Source organism: Aotus nancymaae, unplaced genomic scaffold (assembly GCF_030222135.1).
Source record: "Aotus nancymaae isolate 86718 unplaced genomic scaffold, 86718_ANA_hifiasm-v0.15.2.pri h1tg000032l_0, whole genome shotgun sequence".
Taxonomy (NCBI): Eukaryota; Metazoa; Chordata; class Mammalia; order Primates; family Aotidae; genus Aotus; species Aotus nancymaae.
Window position 1 is genome coordinate 29,223,362 of NW_026988445.1, and position 17,877 is coordinate 29,241,238.

Consider the following 17,877-nt stretch of genomic DNA (forward strand, 5'->3'; position numbering starts at 1 on the left):
AATCCCAGCACTTTGGGAGGCAGAGGTGGGCAGATCACCTGAGGTCAGGAGTTCAAGACCAGCCTGACCAACAAGGTGAAACCCTGTCTCTAATAAAAATATAAAAGAATTAGCAGGGTGTGGTGGCAGGCACCTACAGTCCCAGCTACTCCAGAGGCTGAGATAGGAGAATTGCTTGAACCCAGAAGGCAGAGATTGCAGTAAGCCGAGATCATGACACTGTACTCCAGCTTGGATGACGGAATGAGACTCCATCTCAAGAAAAAAAAAGTCGAAGACGTGGTTATTGCCTGGAACAGCAGCTCCTGGGAAAAAATGGAGTAGAAGGAGGAGCTGACTATAGAAAATACGGTAATTTCTAATCTAAAATTAATATGCCACTGTGAGCATACAGTATGAACACTAACATGTTCAAATACGAGATCAGGAATGAATGCTGGAAATACATTAGAGTAATAACAATAATAATGTTAACACCTAACAGTCCTTAAGCATCTCTCCTGTGCCACACATGGCGCTTTACTCACGTGATCTCATTTAATCCCCACAAGAACAAGACGCTTACGATTACGGCTGTTATCCCCAGTTTAGTTTGAAAAGCTGACACACACAGAGATTAAGGGCATGATACTGACAAGTGATGACATGGGGCTCCAAACTCAGATCTGCCCGACTCCACGGTCCAAGGCTGGCGTTTGTCACTGCTGGGACAACCATTGGTACACTGTGACATCTAGTCTGGAAATAAAAGAGTTGATTTTGTTCTGTTACATTTTATTTTTTGCAGAAGTGAAAGGGAAAAGGAAGCAATCCATTGTAAAAGCATGCAAAAGGAAGATGCGGTTTCCATCATGCCGTTGCTTGGGGTCTGCTACCAAGTCCCTCACCGGTAGCTTAGGCCTCACTGGTTCGGGTTCTTTTTTAAAAAATTGTCTTCCTAAGTTGTCCCCAGATTCCTTCATGTACGACATCCCTGGGGACACCACCACGCAAAGCCAAGCGTTGGCCGGCAGCCAGTTCCTGCCTGTGTTCATGTCGGGCTGAGGACTCGCTCAAGTGGAAATTCAACGATGCATGAACAGCCTGCCTGTTCGCTTGGTGAAATATGGCAGAATTTTTATTTCTTAAAAGTGTATTAAACGGAGATGCTGTTAAAGCATTTAAATTGTTTTATTATTTATTCATTTATTTATTTATTTTGAGACAGGGTCTTGTTCCGTCATCCAGGCTGGAGTACAGTGCCATGATCTCGGCTCACGCAGCCTCGACCTCCCCAGTTCAAGCAATTCTCCTGCCTCAGCCTCCCGAGTAGCTAGGACTATAGGCATGCCACTATGCCCGGCTAATTTTTGTATTTTTTGTAGAGACAGGGTTTGCCATGTTGCCCAGACTAGTCTCAAACTCCTGAGTTCAAGCGATCTTCCTGTCTCAGCCTCCCTAAGTGCTGGGATTACAGGCATGAGTCACACTCCGGCCTTAAGTTATTTATTAAAAAAAATATATATATATATTGCCCACTGTTTAGCAATGGGAAGGTAAGAATATTTCTTCCTGCTTCCTCAGGAGTGGCTGTGCCTTTGGGAAGGTGCTGTTTTCAGTTGAGAAGTGAAGTTCAGGGAACCCGGTGACAACGGACTAATAGTTTCTCACCTCAGCGCGGTTTTCCAGCTCTGATGTGTAGGACTCATTCATTCTTTCAATCACTGTCATTCATGTATTTGTTCATCAGTAAGTGCCTTCCTTGCACATGGCACAGCAAGCTATGTAGCAGGGCTCAAGAGCTGTCATGCCCAGCGCCCGCCCTCATGGGGTGGGCTGTCTAGTGAGGGAGGGGGACGTGTGAACAGGCAGATCACACACCGATGGCCAGTGCCAGGGCAGAGTGATGGACCAAGCGCTGCCGATGGGCACACAGCACAGACGACAAAACCACAACCCTGGCCTGGTGCCGCGGCTCACACTTGTTGTCCCGGCATGGTGGGAGGCTGAGGCGGGAGGGTTCCTGGAGGCCAGCCTGGGCAACAGAACGAGATCCTATCTTTTTTTTTTTTCGAGACTGGGTCTCGCCCTGTTGCCTAGGCTGGAGTGCAATGGCGTGATCTCGGGTCACTGCAGCCTCTGTCTCCTGGGTTCAAGCGATTCTCCTGCCTCAGTCTCCTGAGTAGCTGGGATTATAGGTGCTGCCACCATGCCTGGCTAGTGTTTTTGCATTTTTAGTAGTGATGGGGTTTTACCATCTTGACCAGACTGGTCTCGAACTCCTGGCCTCAAGTGATCTGCCTGTCTCAGCTTCTCAAAGTGCTAGGATTACAGGCATGAGCCACTGTGCCTGGCCTGAAGACTCTATCTGCACACAATAAATAAATAAAGTAGCCAGGTGTGGTTACTCATACCTGTATCCTAACTACTTGGGAGGCTGAAGTGAAGGCTGATTGGGAGGGTTGCGTGAGCCCAAGAGTCAGAGGCTGCAGCGAGCCTTTTTATTTTATTTAAAAAAATGTTTTTTTAAAGATGGGGTTTCACCATGTTGGCCAGGCTGGTTTTGAACTCCTGACCTCAGGTGATCCACCCACCTCAGCCTCCCAAAGTGCTAGGATTATAGGCATGAGCCACCGCACCCGGCTGCAGTGAGCCTTGATGGAGTCACTGCACTCCAGCCTGGGCAACGGAGTGAGACCTGGCCTCTAAAAGAAAAAAAAAAAAGAACTCTGGCTTGAGGAGTCTACAAATTAGGAGGTGGCATCTGAGCTGTGTCTTGAAGGACAAACCGGAAGTCTCGGCTGGAGGTGGCCTCTGCAAGAGCAAGAGCCTCAAAGCCAGCTGGAGAGGCCTCGCCACACAGACACAGGTGTCAGAACAAGTTCTCCAGGGCACGAGGAAAGTGCCGAGATTACAGGCATCAGAACAAATGCTCCAGGGCACAAAGAAAGTGCCGAGATTTCTTGTTTGTATTTTACACCATATATATTAAATTGGTATTTATTTTTTGTTAGGCTTTCAGCCACCTTGAGTATCTGGCTAAAACCTATTTGTTTGTCTTAAACTATAGACACAAAGATTAATGTTGTCAAAGTAGCATAAAAACTAGTCTTGTAGAAATATTTTTATCAACTAAATACACGGAAGATCTGTGTAATAAAATCCTGGCTCCTTAGCTCTTTCTTGTGTGCTGTGTAGTACAAAATATTTTGTTTTTATCTCTCTTCTATAGTTAATACTTAGAAAGCCAGCAATGATTTTATCTGACATTCAGAAATATCCATGTAAAAGCCTGTAAGCCCTGCAAAGAAAATTGTTGTTTTTCTTCATTCTTTTCACCAGTATTGAGAAGCTCCCAAAAATATCCAGGGTTAAGCAATTTGAATTCAGATTGTTGTTATTAAGTCTGGTTTCCTTCTCTCTCTCTCTCTCTTTATTTTATTTTTTTTATTTTTTTGAGACAGAGTCTTGCTCTGTTGCCCAGGCTGGAGTACAGCAACACCATCTCTGCTCACTGCAACCTCTGCCTCCTGGGTTCCAGTGATTCTCCTGCCTCAGCATCCCAAGTAGCTGGGATTACAGGCACCCACCACCACGCCCGGCTCCTGACCTCACATATCCACTTAGTTTTAAATGTGCTTCAGAGTGGGCACGGTGGCTCATGCCTGTAATTCCAGCACTTTGAGAGGCCAAGGCAAGTGGATCACTTGAGGCCAGGAGTTCAAGATCAGCCTGGCCAACATGGCAAAACCTCATCTTTACTAAAAATACATAAATTAGCCAAGTATGGTGGTGCACGCCTGTAGTCCCAGCTGCTTGGGAGGCTGAGGCACGAGACTCGCTTGGACCCGGGAGGCAGAGGTTGCAGTGAACCAAGATTGTGCCACTGCACTCCAGCCTGGGTGACAGGGCGAGACTCTGTCTCCAATAAATTTAAAAATATGCTAAAAATGGGAAATGATGACTGTAAGGCTGTGGGATGTTTACTTAAGCAAAACCCTCAGGCTCCCTGGGAATTACGTTACTCAACTTTGAATAATTTTAAAGCTATGGGATGGGCCACCACCATCTGACCTCCTGCACTTAAATAATACTGAGAACTAAAAGACCTGAGGGTCAAAAATCTTTAAGATCTACCATGAGAAATAGATGAGGGACTCTAGCCCTAGGGTGCATTTTGAGATTGAAATGGCAGCCTAGTCCGTTCCATGACACCATAAGTGAATCTTGAAGGAAAGAGAGGTAGCCAAGAACAACATAAGGGCAAGTGCGCTGGGCGTGGCTGGTGCAGGGGCCAGGTGAAGTCTTGGCTTCCTGAATGCCATGGAAGTTTGCCCCTGCAGCTTCCTTTGGAGAACTGAGAGAACCCCGTGTATCACCTTGTAGAGCATTTTAAAAGCTAGTGAGAAACCTTTGTCGGGAAGATGCTACACGCTGTAAAATGATAATGGTAACAGTTAATGAAATGCTTTGATTTCCAGCACACATTCCATAAAGAGAGAACTTTGCTGGCGAGCTCCTCAGCTAGGGAGAGGGGAGTGATTCACTCATTCCTGGTGATGGGGCAGGGCCAAGGCTGTAGGGACTTGGGAATTGTCTGGTTGCTGGTGGCTGTGAGATGCTGGTAGAGCCCAGCCCATGCCTTGGCTCTTATTTGAGGGCGGGAGAATTCCAGTTTGTTAGAACCATTAATAACAAGAGTGGAAATCATGTGTAGGTTTACAGTTTATTGAAGCAAGTACTTCTAATTAATCAGAAAAAAAAGGTGTGAACTCTTGACCTAGGCATATTCATGATTATCAGTAAAATAATTTCTCACTTCTAATGATCGTAATAATGATGAAGCGCAAATATGAAATGAAATGAAACATTAAGGGTTGGTTAACCCCAAATTCTTTCATCGGAGAGCAAAATACAAGAAACTGGAGAGCTGTTGGTTTTTGTTTTTTTTTTCTTTTTTTCATAACAAAAGTAACCATTAAGAGTAAGGAACTGAACCTGGCACGGTGGCTCACGCCTGTAATCCCAGCATTTTGGGAGGCCGAGGCAGGAGGTTAGCTTGAGGCCAGGAGTTTGAGACCAGTCTGGGCAACAAAGTGAGACCCTGTCTCTACAAAAAATTGTAAAAGTACCTGGGCATGATGACACATACCTGCATTGTACCCGAGCGAGTCAGGGAATGCGTCACACTCCGAGAATGAATTCTGAGTCCTTTATTAAGCCAGCGACTGAGAATGGGTAATGCCCAAAATTCTCTCGCACCCCCCAAAAAAGTTAGGTGGTCTTTTATACACTAGTTTTAACAGGAAGGAGCACCTAGCTGAAACAAAGTTTTTACAAAAAGAGAGTAAGCAAAAAGTCAAAAGAAAAAACTGATACATAAGAAATAAAACAGTGCCAGGTGTGAGGAGTGCAGCTGTCATGGAAGACATACAACTTAGAGAGAAGGGGGCTCTGGGCGCTCACCGCAGCTGCATTTCCAGGCTCTGCTGACACCGCCTTACTCCGCCTCTTATCAACAAAGGCATTTCTGGGTGCCCAGAGTCAGCCTGACCTTGCTTTATACTGTAGTTATATGCTTAGTGGGGAGAAGGTTACTAAAATGCAGAAGCCAAGATGGAGTCTGGTCAGCTCAAAAAGGCCAACAGAAAGCCTGAACAGCTTTTAGTCAGGGAAAAGGAGAGTCAGTGTTAGCTGGCAAAAAATGGGATATCACACCTGTAGTCCCAGCTACGTGGGAGGCTAAGGCAGGCGGCTGCGGTGAGCCATGATCACGCCAGTGTGCTCCAGTCTGGGCAACAGAGCAAGGTCCTGTTTAAAAAAAAAAGAATAAGGAACTGAACCCAGTGGATATGCTGGGGCATCAGGTAGAGGCTGTTGGCCGTGTAGTTAATAAGATAGATGACCATAATCTGAAACATGTAAAAAAAAAAAAAAAAACTTACCTAATTTGTTTTTTGAATGAACAAAATGTACATGGTACAAAACTCAAAAGGTATAAAGGCTCATAGAGTAAAAACCAATTTTTCTTTTTTTCTTCAGAATTTTTTTTTTGAGATGGAGTCTTGCTCTGTTGCCCAGGCTGGGGTACAGTGGTGTGATCTTGGCTCACTGCAACCTCAATATCCCGGGTTCAAGCAATTCTCCTTTTTCAGCCTCCTGAGTAGCTGGGATTACAAGCACACACCACCACACCCAGCTAATTTTTGCAATTTTAGTAGAGAGGGGGTTTCACCATGTTGGCCAGGCTGGTCCCAAACTCTTGACTTCAGGTGATCCGCCCGCCTCAGCTTCCCAAGGTGCTGGGATTACAGGCATGAACCACTGCGCCCGGCCCTAATTTTTCTTTATAAACATGTTCCACAACCACTTGGACCCCTCTCCCCTGAGTGCACGATTCCAGGGAATCCTGTTGTGAACAGGTAGCTTCCTTTATGTACCCTTCAGGGATCTCTACGCATCACAGTTTTCTCTTTGAGGAACACGTCCCATAGGTTCTGTTCCTAAATGTGTAAATACCCACCTCCTCTATTTCAGTGTCTGCAGAGTATTCTATTGCGTGAATGCCCCATGCTTCATTTAACCAGTTCCCTTCTCAAGAATACAGAAGTGGTTTTCAATCTTTCAGAAACTCTGATTTATTTCTTATTTGTATTTTTTTTTTCCTGACAACGCTATTCAGAACAGAAACTCAGGTTGAAATTGCAGTGGCTATTCTGGCTCACACAGAACTAGACTCCAGCCTTTTCCTTCTTTTCTTTTGCCTGGTAGATTTTTGCTTGTCCTTTTATTTTCAGCATTTTTCAAACATCTTCTTTTGGGTGTGTCTCTTGTATACCCAAGCAGTGATTGCGACATTTTCAGCAATTGCTGTAATTTCCACTTTAGATACAGAGACACCTGTCACTTAGCACCTGAAATGAAGAGCTTGTGAGCTAATTTCTTGGCTGGGAAGGCACCTGGGGCTGGTACGTGAATAATGTAGAAAATGCAGTTGGGGCAGATAAGCAGTTAACAGCAGTGTTAGGCGTGGCCCACGTTGACTTGCAATCCACTAAAGCCTCTTAACAGTTCGAGCCCTGGCCTTTTCCAAAACCTGGGCGGCAGAGATGTTGGCAGGAATGGGTTAAGCCAGGCTCATCTGGGTTTCTCAAGCATAGACTTCTATTTTTAAAATATTTAGGGCAAATACAGTTCAACATTAATTTGGTCAACTACATTTCTCCTTAATTTCTTTAGATTTGAAACCTTTGTATATTTGTATTAATTACGAAACTCATACAAATGTTATGTAGGCAGAATTTTCAGGAAGTTTTATGCCCCTTTGTATAAACCTGTAACAAAGAAACACGTGATATAGTAGGGAAATAGTGAGGCGTATTTGCATAGTCTTTGTACTTTAGAAGATTCTCCTCTGGCCATAGATGGGATCGCTGCTGTTCCAGGTAGCAGAAAGCACAACCCATAAAAGGAATTAACTGGCTTAGATGCAACAGAACCGTCCCAAAGCGGACAGAGCTTCAGATGCAGCTTGATCCAGGGCTCAGGCCACCATCAGAATCCAGTTTTGGATCTGTTGCTTTGAGTTGGCTTCATTTTCAGGCAGCCCCTTTCCTTATATCCTCATGACGGCAGAGGCAGCCCAGGGACTTTGCCTTGCAGAGATTTATCACCAGGAAACAAAACTTCCATCCCTAGTCATGAAACAACAGTCTTGAAATTAGCCAGGAATGGTGACAGGCACCTGTAGTCGCAGCTACTTGGGAGGCTGAGGTGGGAGAATCGCTTGAACCCGGACGCAGAAGTTGCAGTGAGCCGAGGTCACAACACTGCACGCCAGCTTGAGCAACAAGAGTGAAACTCCATCTCAAAAAAAAAAAATTAGAAAAACGAAGCGAGGAAAACAAAGACCAAGGCACACCCAGGCCTTCGGGAAGTCAGGCTGTAACCCCGTGCAAGCAGGAGCCCTGCGCGCATCTTCCACAGTGCTTCCACATAGTAGCTGCTCAATAAACGGCTGTGAAGTAAATGCTGATCACAAGAATGGGAAAGATGAAGACAGAAAAAAGGAAGTGTGGAGGAGTACGAAAAGAAAGAATAACAGGCTGGGCATGGTGACTTCTGCCTGTAATCCTAGCACTTTGGGAGGCTGAGGTGAAAAGATAATTGAGGCCAGGAGTTTGAGACCAGCCTGCGTAACAAGGCAAGACCTTGTCTCTATCAAAAAGTTAAAAAAAAAATTTAGCCAATTTAGCCAGGGGTAGTGGCACACGCCCATGCTCTGTACTTGGAAGGATGAGGCGGGAGGATCCCTAGAACCCAGGGGATCGGCTGCATGAGCACAGCTGCACACTGGCTTTGGGCTCTAGAGCAAGAGCTCATCTTGAAAATAAAAAAGAAATAATAACAACCATTTCCACTAAAGTAAGGCTTTTGCACTTACGAAACCCTCGCCATGACTTGATTCTCATAGTGAATCCACAGGGTAGAAAGAGCATTTGTGCAGAGAAGGCATAACGTTTAGAGTTGGAGAAGTGAAGAGGCCGCACTCCTGGGAGGTGGCAGGGCCACCTCTAGACGAGGACTTCCGTCTGCCAGCCCCATCCTGACCGCAGGACACCATGCTGCTTCTGTCTTCTGGAGACCTGGGGTCAGGGCTGGAGGTGGGACTCGGAGCTGTCAGCACAGGCAGGATATTCAGAACCGTGAGACTGGTGAGACCACCAAGGACTGGCGGGGAAAGAAGAGAGGTCGGAGGACTGAGCCCGGGTGCCCCGTCCTTCAGAGGGCGCGGAGAGGGACGGACCCTGTGAAGGTGACTTCCAGGGAGGAACCAGAGGGAGGGAGTGTGGAGCCCTGTCGGAATGTGACAGTGCCTGATACCTAGTGAGAGCCCCAGAAATAAGAGCCCCTTCCTATTTGTATTAGTGTCTTGTTGGGAGGAGGAGGAGCAGGGAGTGTGGTGGGTAAGAGCTCAGCTGATGCACCACAGCACAGGGCGAAGAGCTGATGTCTCAGATGGATCCATCAAGAAAGATCAGGGCAAGCGCATTTAGAAAAGCAGAGGTGAATACCTCAAAAAGCTCAAACTGGTGGCCTCACAAGGGAGGACAGGTGTGCGGGGGTCAGCTGGGACAGGGATTTTTGAAAATAAGCCTTTGGATATCATTTGCACACATATTTCTTTAATAAAGAATTTTTAAAATTTTTAAATTTTTGTAGAGATGGGGCCTCACTCTGTCACCCAGGCTGGAGTGCAGTGGTATGATCATAGCTCATAGCAGCCTCGACCTCCTGGGCTCAAGTGATTCTCCCTCCTTGGCCTCCCAAAGTGCTGGGAATACAGGCCTGAGTCACGCGCCCAGCCTCATAAAAAAAATTCAAAGGACACAAAAAGAGGGCTTTTGCACATGCAATTGCTGAAGGTGATTGATGAATGGTTTTGGGGGCTGATTGCAGAGCCCACCAGGCTGTAGGACCGGTGTGGACATTCTCCCTCAGGACTGTGTGGACATTCTCCCTCAGGGCTGCCATGGACATTCTTCTGCAGGACTGATGTGGACATTCTCCCACGGGGCTGCCGTGGCCATTCTCCTGCGGGGCCGGTGTGGACATTCTTCTGCAGGGCTGATGTGGACATTCTCCCACGGGGCTGCCGTGGCCATTCTCCCGCAGGGCTGCCGTGGACATTCTCCAGGACCCCTCTTCACATTCACTGTCATGGACATCTTCCATGCACTGCTAGGACACCTCGTTCTTTATTCACTAAGCTCTTTCCTGGCTCAGTGGGAGAAACGCAGAGGCCCCAGCAGCAGAGAAGTAACAGGCTCCAGTGAAGGGACCAGGAAGGAGGTAGCTGGAAATCTCTTCTTCCTCCCAGGTTCTGTCTCCTCTGCTCGCTCCCCGCTGCTGAAGGTCAGTAGAAAGTGGGGTGACACACTCTCCCCTTCCCCCCGCATCCTTGTCACACTGTGGCCTCCCCCAGTGCGTCAGTGCCTGCACCATCCAGGCTCTGGAAAGACGATGTTCTCTTTCTACTTTGGAAAATCAGAATTCTCAGAAGACCAACAGAAATGCATGTAGAAAATGATGACGATGACTGGGTGTCAGAGGACACAGTGACCTGAACGAGCAAGAAGATGCTGGGGGCCGGGGCGGGGTGGAAGCCTGCTAGGACGCAGTAGTGACAGACGCATAGCTATTTGCTTATTTTCAGTGCCTTTTGCTTCAAATGAGAGGTCTCTGCTCTCCCACAGTGAAGTATGAGGCATGAATCCTGCATTCATGATGGGGGACTTCCAGGGGAGTGGCACGGAGCCCAGGAGCCCCCCTGGCATGATGAGAGGGAAGTTGGGAAAGAGAAGCAGAAAGAAAATGGAAGGGACCAAACGCAGGAGGTGTGAGGGAGGAAAGCCCAGGAAGAGGGGAGAGGGGAGGATGAAAAGGAAGGAGAGGCCGGGCACAGGGGCTCACACCTGTAATCCCGGTGCTTTGGGAGGCTGAGGCAGGAGGATTGCTTGAGCCCAGGAGTTTGAGACCAGCATGGGCAACATGGTGAAACCCCGTCTTTACAAAAAAAAGACAAAAAGTAGCTGAGCAGGGTGGCATGCACCTGTAGATCCAGCTGCTTGAGAGGCTGAGATGGGAGGATCGCTTGAGCCCCCGAGGTCAATGCTGTAGTGAGCCATGATCACACCACTGCACTCTAGGCTGAGCAACAGAGTGAGACCCTGCCTCAAAAACAAATAAATAAATAAAAATAAAAAATAAAGGAATGAGAGGTGGGGTCTAATAGGCAGGGGGCCAGGTGGGAGGCTGCCTCAGGACACGAGCCAGGGTGTTATTTTGCGCACGGATGCAGTGGGTTAATGCATTCATTCCCTAAGGCTGCCAGGATGAGTTGCCATAAATGTGATGGCTCAAAACAGAAATCCAAAATCCAGGTGGCAGCAGGGCCATGCTCTCCCCTAGGTCCTAGGGGAGGATCCCCTGTCCCGCCCCCATTGCCTCTCCAGCTACTGCCGGCCCCTGCGTTCCTCGGCTTGGGGCAGTGTCCCTCCAGCAGCGGCCCTCCAGTCCCTGCCTCTGCTTCGCAGACCTTTTCTCCCTCGTGTCTCCTCAGTGTCTGTGCATCTCCAGTCTCCCCCTTCTTTCTCTTAATAAGGACGCTGGTCACTGGAGTTCAGGCCCACCCTAAGTCCAGGATGAGCTTAGCTCGAGATCCTCAACTTAATTTCATCTACAAAACCCGGTTTCCAAGTCAGATCACATTCACAGGTACAGGGGGGCCATGGACTGAATGTGCCCCCCCGGAATTCCCATGCTGAACTCCTAATTCCACTGTGACAGCGTTCGGAGGTGGGGCCTTTGGGAGGTGGTTAGGCTGTGAGAGTGGAGACCTCATGAACGGGATTAGTGCCTTTATACGAAGAGGCTGGAGACCCAGCTAGCTCTTTCCACCATGTGAGGATATGGGGAGAAGGTCGTGGTCTTCAACCCAGAAGCAGGTTCTCGCCAGAACTGACTGTGCTAGCGTCTCGATGGTGGGTGTCCAGCCTCGACTGGGGGGGACGAATGTTTGTTGTTGAAGCCACCCAGTCTGTGGCGTTTCTTTTTTTTTTTTTTTTTGCGACGGAGTCTTGCTCTGTCGCCCAGGCTGGAGTGCAGCGGTGCGATCTCAGCTCACTGCAGCCTCCTCCTCCTGCGTTCAAACGATTTTCCTGCCTCAGCCTCCTGAGTAGCTGGGATTACAGGTGTGTGCCACCATGGCCAGCTAATTTTTGTATTTTTAGTAGAGACGGGGTTTCACCACGTTGGCCAGGCTGGTCTTGAACTCCTGACCTCGTGATCCGCCTGCTTCGGCCTCCCAAAGTGTTGGGATTACAGGCGTGAGCCACCACGCTGGCCTATGGCATTTCTTACTGCAGCCCTAAGTGATGAACTGATTGGGTGCCCGTATTCAACCCTTGTTTTGACTTAAACGCCATTCTCTACAGGGAAAATTTCTTAGGACTATTGGATAAAATGTAAAGTTCTTTTCTTGCTTTTTGTTTTGTTTTGCAAAAAGAAAGAAAAATGAATGGGTCAAGGAGAACATATGAAAAGTCTGGAGTATGACTGAGGAAACAGGGCAATCGAGAACCCGGAAGTGAATGGAAACCCGCGGCAGACGCGGGGATGTGCTTTTCCGTGGTCATCTGACTGACTGCAGTGTGTGTGTGAGTAGCTGTGCTATACAGCAGGCAAACGGCAGACAGCGAGGACGCCAAGATGATTCTGATATTTTCAGGGGTGCCCACACTGAATGATTTTTAAGTTGAATATTTGACTAAAATAAATAATTGTCCCATTTTTTTGTTGATTTAACAAACTCTGAAGCCTAAAAGACACATGTCAGGCCCTGTGAGTGGAACCAAGAGGGACACGGCAGAATGGCATCCTCGGAGAGTTCATGGTCTGATAGGAGAGAAGGATTTTGTAGGAAATCAAGAAAGGAGCCCACACGAATTGGCTGTGGGGATTTGGGGAAGAAGATAGTGCACCCTGTTGGAGATACCAGAGAGGGCTTCCTGGAGGAGGTCGCACTGGAGCTGGGCATTGTAGGAGGAAGGATCTGAATGAGTAAGTGGTGAGAAAAGGGAGGCCATTCTGGGCGAAGGCAGACACAGAGGTGGGCGAGGGCAAGCTCTTCAGGGAGTAATTAGCAGTTCAGTTTGGTTGGAAGTTCTAGTCTGTAGACAGGAGCCGTGGAGATTAAGCACAGTGGGTATGTTGGGGCTGCCTCCAGGGTCCTTGAAGGCCATGCTGAGTCAATGCTGCAGACCCATGGTTCTGAGTTTGGGAGAGAAGGTCCAGCTCACCGAGGATCTCCAGGGGCTGGATGTAGTCAGAGCAAGCTCCTCCAAAATGCCTCATGTGCCCCTGGGCATCCCTCCTACCCTGGAACTGATGCCCTAGACAATGAGAACTGTTAAAGCTCTGAGCGGGGAATGGCGCCGCCAAGCTGTGCTCCAGGAAAGGTTCATCTGCAGCTCCTTGTAAGACTTAACAGAGGCCGGGGTGCAGTGGCTCTCGCCTGTAATCCCAGCACTTTGGGAGGCCGAGGCGTGCAGATCATCTGAGGTCAGGAGTTCGAGACCAGCCTGGCCAACGTGGTGAAACCCTGTCTCTACTAAAAATACAAAAATTAGGTGGGCACGATGGTGCACACCTGTAATCCTAGCTCCCTGGGAGGCTGAGGCAGGAGAATCTCGTGAACCTGGGAGGCGGAGGCTGCAGTGAGCTGAGATCATGCCACCGCACTCCAGCCTGGGTGACAGAGTGAGACTCCAAGTCAAAATAAATAAATAAATAAATAAAGAGTTAACAGGGATGGGACAAGTTCCATGGGGCACTACTGCCATCACCCCAGTTATGTGGAACTGAGGCTGATCAAGGGCGATGGTTGTGGGAAGAGGAAGGAAGAAGGGGGGACTGCACTGCCTGGGGCTGGTGGGGCTGGGTGCATGAGAAGCTCTTCTGGCTGGATGTTCACTCCCTGTTTAGCTGGAGATGATGTGTGTGTGACTGTCTCAGCCTCGTCTCACAGGAGTTCCTACTGCACTGCTGATCCCGAGCTGTGCGCATCGTGCTTGAGACGCTCATGTGTTCTCTGACATTCCTCCCTCAGTTGTCTTCTGTGTCACTGACACTGGCAGAGGGGAGGATGAATATCCACGACCCCTCATTGCCTTCATTTGGGTGACGGAAAGATGTACATGTTTTAGCATCCCTTGTTGACGTGTGAGCTGCAGCAAGTCCTGAAGACTCTTCTGCCCGCTGAGAGTGGGGGCGGTGGTGTGGGCGTGGCGGAGACAGGAGAAGAGACGGGAAGCTGGACATCCTGTGGACTGATGTATTAGCTCAGGCCCCTGCTCAGGCCCCGAGTCTTGGAATCATCCTTGCCTCCCTTCTTTCTCCTTCTCCCTCCTCATCCAATGCATCAAATCCTACTTTCAAAATACGACCCGCCAACGTAGATAAGCCTTGAGGACTTGATGTGAATGGAATAAGGCAGTCCCCAAAGGACAAAGACTCTCTGATTCCACTTATCTGAAGTACCTAGGGGAGTCAGATTCACAGAGACAGGATTTAGAATGTGGGTGCAGGGGCTCTGGAGAGGAGAAAATGGGGGGGTTACTGCTCCAGGGGTGCAAGCTTTCAGTTCTGCAGGATGAAATGAGTTCTGGAGGTGGATGGAGCGGTGGGTGCAGACCACGTGAAGGTAGGTAATACCACTCTAGTGTACACTCAAAGTGCTTAGGAGGCTACATTTTATGTTATATGCTTTTTTTGTAATAAATACATTGTACAATAAAGACCACCAACTTCACGTTGTGACCTCTCATTGGACAAAGAGTGACACAGGGGAAGCATGAACGAAGTCCCCTCTACCACAAATTACGCAGTTGCATTTCCTGCATCTGGGGAAAGTGCAGGGGTTAGCACACCTGCAGTGCAGTGGGTAAGCCTCACCCTGGGAAAAACATCTTCATGATCAGGGTATCTCCACTGCCAGATAAGTGTGTTATATGTACTTTATCACAATTTAAACAATACACCGATGGATCTGGTGCAGTGGCGCACGCCTGTAATCCCGGCCCTTTGGGAGGCTGAGGCAGGCAGATCAGTAGGTCAGGAGTTCAGGACCAGCCTGGCTAACATGTTGAAACCCCGTCTCTACTAAAAATATAGACACACACACACACGCAAAAATTAGGTGTGGTGGTGTGCACCTGTAGTCCCAGCCACTTGGGAGGCTGGGGCGGGAGAATCACTTGAACCTGGGAGGCAGAGGTTGCAGTGAGGTGAGATTGCACCACTGCACTCCAGCCTGGGTGACAGAGAGAGACTCTCAAAAAAAAAATAAAAAACCCACACAAGATTTATTTATCTATATCATCTATATCTATATACCTATCCATCCATCCATCCATCTCTATCATCTATACCCATCCATCCATCCATCTGTATCATCTCTGTCTATATCATCTGTCTCCAGCACTCCTCCACACGACTACTGGCCTGGTCCAGGCTGTCTTCACTGTCACCTAGATTATTGCAGTGATGTCCTTCCTGGTCTTTGCTTCTGCCCTGGCCCCTGTAACTCTGTTCCCAGCATGTAGTCATGGTGATCTGAATAAAACACAAATCAGATGTGTCACTGCTCTGCTCAGAAACCTCCATGTGGCCTCTTACCTGGAGTAAAAGCCAAGCCCTTACCACGCCCCCCGGGGCTGTCCGTGCTGGCTCTCAGCGTCCCTCTGCCTGCTCTCCTCTGACTATGCAGCCACCGTGGCCGGTTGACTGTCCTGTTCCTCACGTAGCCACCACTCTGAGGGCTCTTCTGCCTCGGGGCCTTTGTTCCCGGCATCCCCTCTGCTCTGTCCACACATCCTCCTGCCCCGGGCTCTCACCTCCTTCAGGCCTCAGCTCAGATTTCATCTTAGCGATGAACCTTCCCCGAATACCCTAGGAAATAAGGATGCCCCTTGCCCCACCCCACAGTATCTATCCTACCTGCCCTGCCCTTAACAATTCCTATTTGTTCGTTTATTCATTTATTTCCACTAGAATGTAAGTTCTAGGAGGGCAGGTCTCTTTCTGTTTGGTTTGCCGTTGTATTCTAATATCCAGAGCAGTGCCTTGCTCTTCGGCACTCAGTGTATAGTTGTTGAATGGGTATGATGAGACTTCTGTTTCTTCAGGCAATGAATCCATCAGAAAGACAGAAGCCACTCTAGGTATTTCAAGCAAGAGAGATTTTTTCTGTGTTGTTTTTCTTTTTAATTTTTGTGGGTACACATGCAATGTGACATGAGCACATCACAGAGAATGGGGTGTCCATCCCCTCAGGCATTTGTCCTCTGAGTTACAAACAACCCAATTACCCTCTTTAAGTTATTTAAAAATGTACAGTTAAGGCCAGGCCTGGTGGCTCATGCTTGTAATCCCAGCACTTTCAGAGGCTGAGGCAGGGGGATCAGAGTCAGGAGATTGAGACCATCCTGGCCAACATGGTGAAACTCCTTCTCTACTAAAAATATAGAAAACTAGCCAGGCATGGTGGCGGGTGCCTGTAGTCCCAACTACTTGGGAGGCTGAGGCAGAAGAATCGCTTGAACCCAGGAGGCAGAGGTTGCAGTGAGCCGAGATCGTGCCACTGCACTCCAGCCTGGCGACAGAGCGAGACTCCTCAAAAAAAAAAAAAAAAGTCAGTTATTATTGACTTTAGTCACCCTGTTGTACTATCAAATAGTAGGACTTCTTCATTCTAACTATTTTTTAACCCATGACCATCCCTACCCCCTCACCCCCCTTCCCAGCCTTTGGCAACCATTCTTCTGCTCTCCATGTCCATGAGTTCTATTACTTGAACTTGAGAATAGTGATGTTTGTGTTTCTGAGCCTGGCTTATTTCACTAAATATAGTGATCTCCAGTTCCATCCATGTTATTGCAAATGACAGGATCTCATTCTTTTTCATGGCTGAATAGTACTCCATTGTGCGTATCTACTACATTTTCTTTATCCATTCGTCTGTTCATGAACCCTTAATTTTGGCTATTATAAACAGTGCTGCAACAAACATAGCAGTGCTGACATCCCTTAGATATGCTGAGTTCCTTTCTTGTGAGCATTTACCCAGCCATGGGATTGCTGGATCCCACGGTAGCTCAATTTTTAGTTTTTTGAGGAACCTCCAAACGGTTCTCCGTAGTGGTTGTGCTAGTTTACATTCCCACCCACAGCGTGCAGGGTTCCCTTCCTCCACTTCCTCACCAGCATTTGTTATTGCCTGTGTTTTGGATGGAAGCCGTTTTAACTGGGGTGACGTGATGTCTCATTGCAGTTTTGATTTGCATTTCTCTGATGATCATGACATTGAACATTTTTCATCTGCCTGTTTGCCATTTTTATGTCTTCTTTTGAGAAATGTCTGTTCAAATCTTTTGCCCATTTTTCGATCAGATTATTATGCTTTTTCCTCTAGAGTTGTTTGAGCTCCTTATATAGTCCGGTTATCAGTCCGCTGTAACCAGATGGGTGGTTTGTAAATACTGTCTCCCACTCTGTGGGTTGTCCCGTCTCTTTGCTGATTGTTTCCTTTGCTGTGCAGGAGCTTTTTTGCGTGATGTGATCCCATTTGTCCATTTTTGCTTTGTTTGCCTGTGCTTGTGGGGTATCGCTCGACATTTTTGCTCAGACCAATGTCCTGGAGATCTTCCCCAATGTTTTCTTGTAGTAGTTTCATAGTTCTGTCAGAGGCATTTGAAGCAGAGCAACTCCATCTTAAAAGGAGCTGGGTAACATGAAGCCGAGACCTACTGGGCTGCATTCCCAGATGGTTAGGCATTCTAAGTCACAGAATGAGATAGGAGGTCAGCACAAGATGCAGATCATAAAGACCTTGCTGATAAAACAGGTTGCAGTAAAGAAGTCAGCCCAAACCCACCAAAACCAAGATGGCCACGCGAGTGACCTCTGGGCATCCTCACGACTACACTCCTGCCAGCACCATGATAGTTTACAAATGCCATGGCAACGTCAGGAAGTTACCCTATATGGTTTAAAAAGGGGAGGCATGAATAACCCACCCCTTGTTTAGCATATCATCAAGAATAACCATAAAATGGGCAACCCGCAGCCCTCGGGGCTGCTCTATCTGTGGAGTAGCCATTCTTTTATTTCTTCACTTTCTTAATAAACTTGCTTTCACTTTACAGACGCACCCTGAATTCTTTCTTGCATGAAATCCAAGAACCCTCTCTTGGGGTCTTGATCAAGACTCCTTTCCTGTAACAGTTTGAGGTCTTAACTCTTTAATCCATTTCAACTTGATTTTTGTATATGGTGAGA

At 47.8% G+C, this 17,877-nt stretch overlaps 1 protein-coding gene and 1 non-coding gene across 2 annotated transcripts in view; one reads left to right on the forward strand and one right to left on the reverse strand.

Moving 5' to 3' along the window:
- The window catches only part of EFCAB2 (EF-hand calcium binding domain 2), a 127,534-nt gene extending 123,922 nt beyond the window's left edge, over nt 1–3,612 (forward strand). The window contains exon 8 of the transcript XR_010345120.1: nt 788–3,612. The gene's annotated coding sequence lies outside the window, so the exon portion shown is untranslated. The remainder of the gene's footprint in view (nt 1–787) is intronic.
- A 10,770-nt stretch (nt 3,613–14,382) lies between these two features.
- Nucleotides 14,383–14,544, reverse strand: LOC135277616 (U1 spliceosomal RNA). The gene has a single exon (XR_010345229.1). It is a non-coding gene; the product is annotated as a U1 spliceosomal RNA (small nuclear RNA).
- Nucleotides 14,545–17,877: the final 3,333 nt, after the last annotated feature.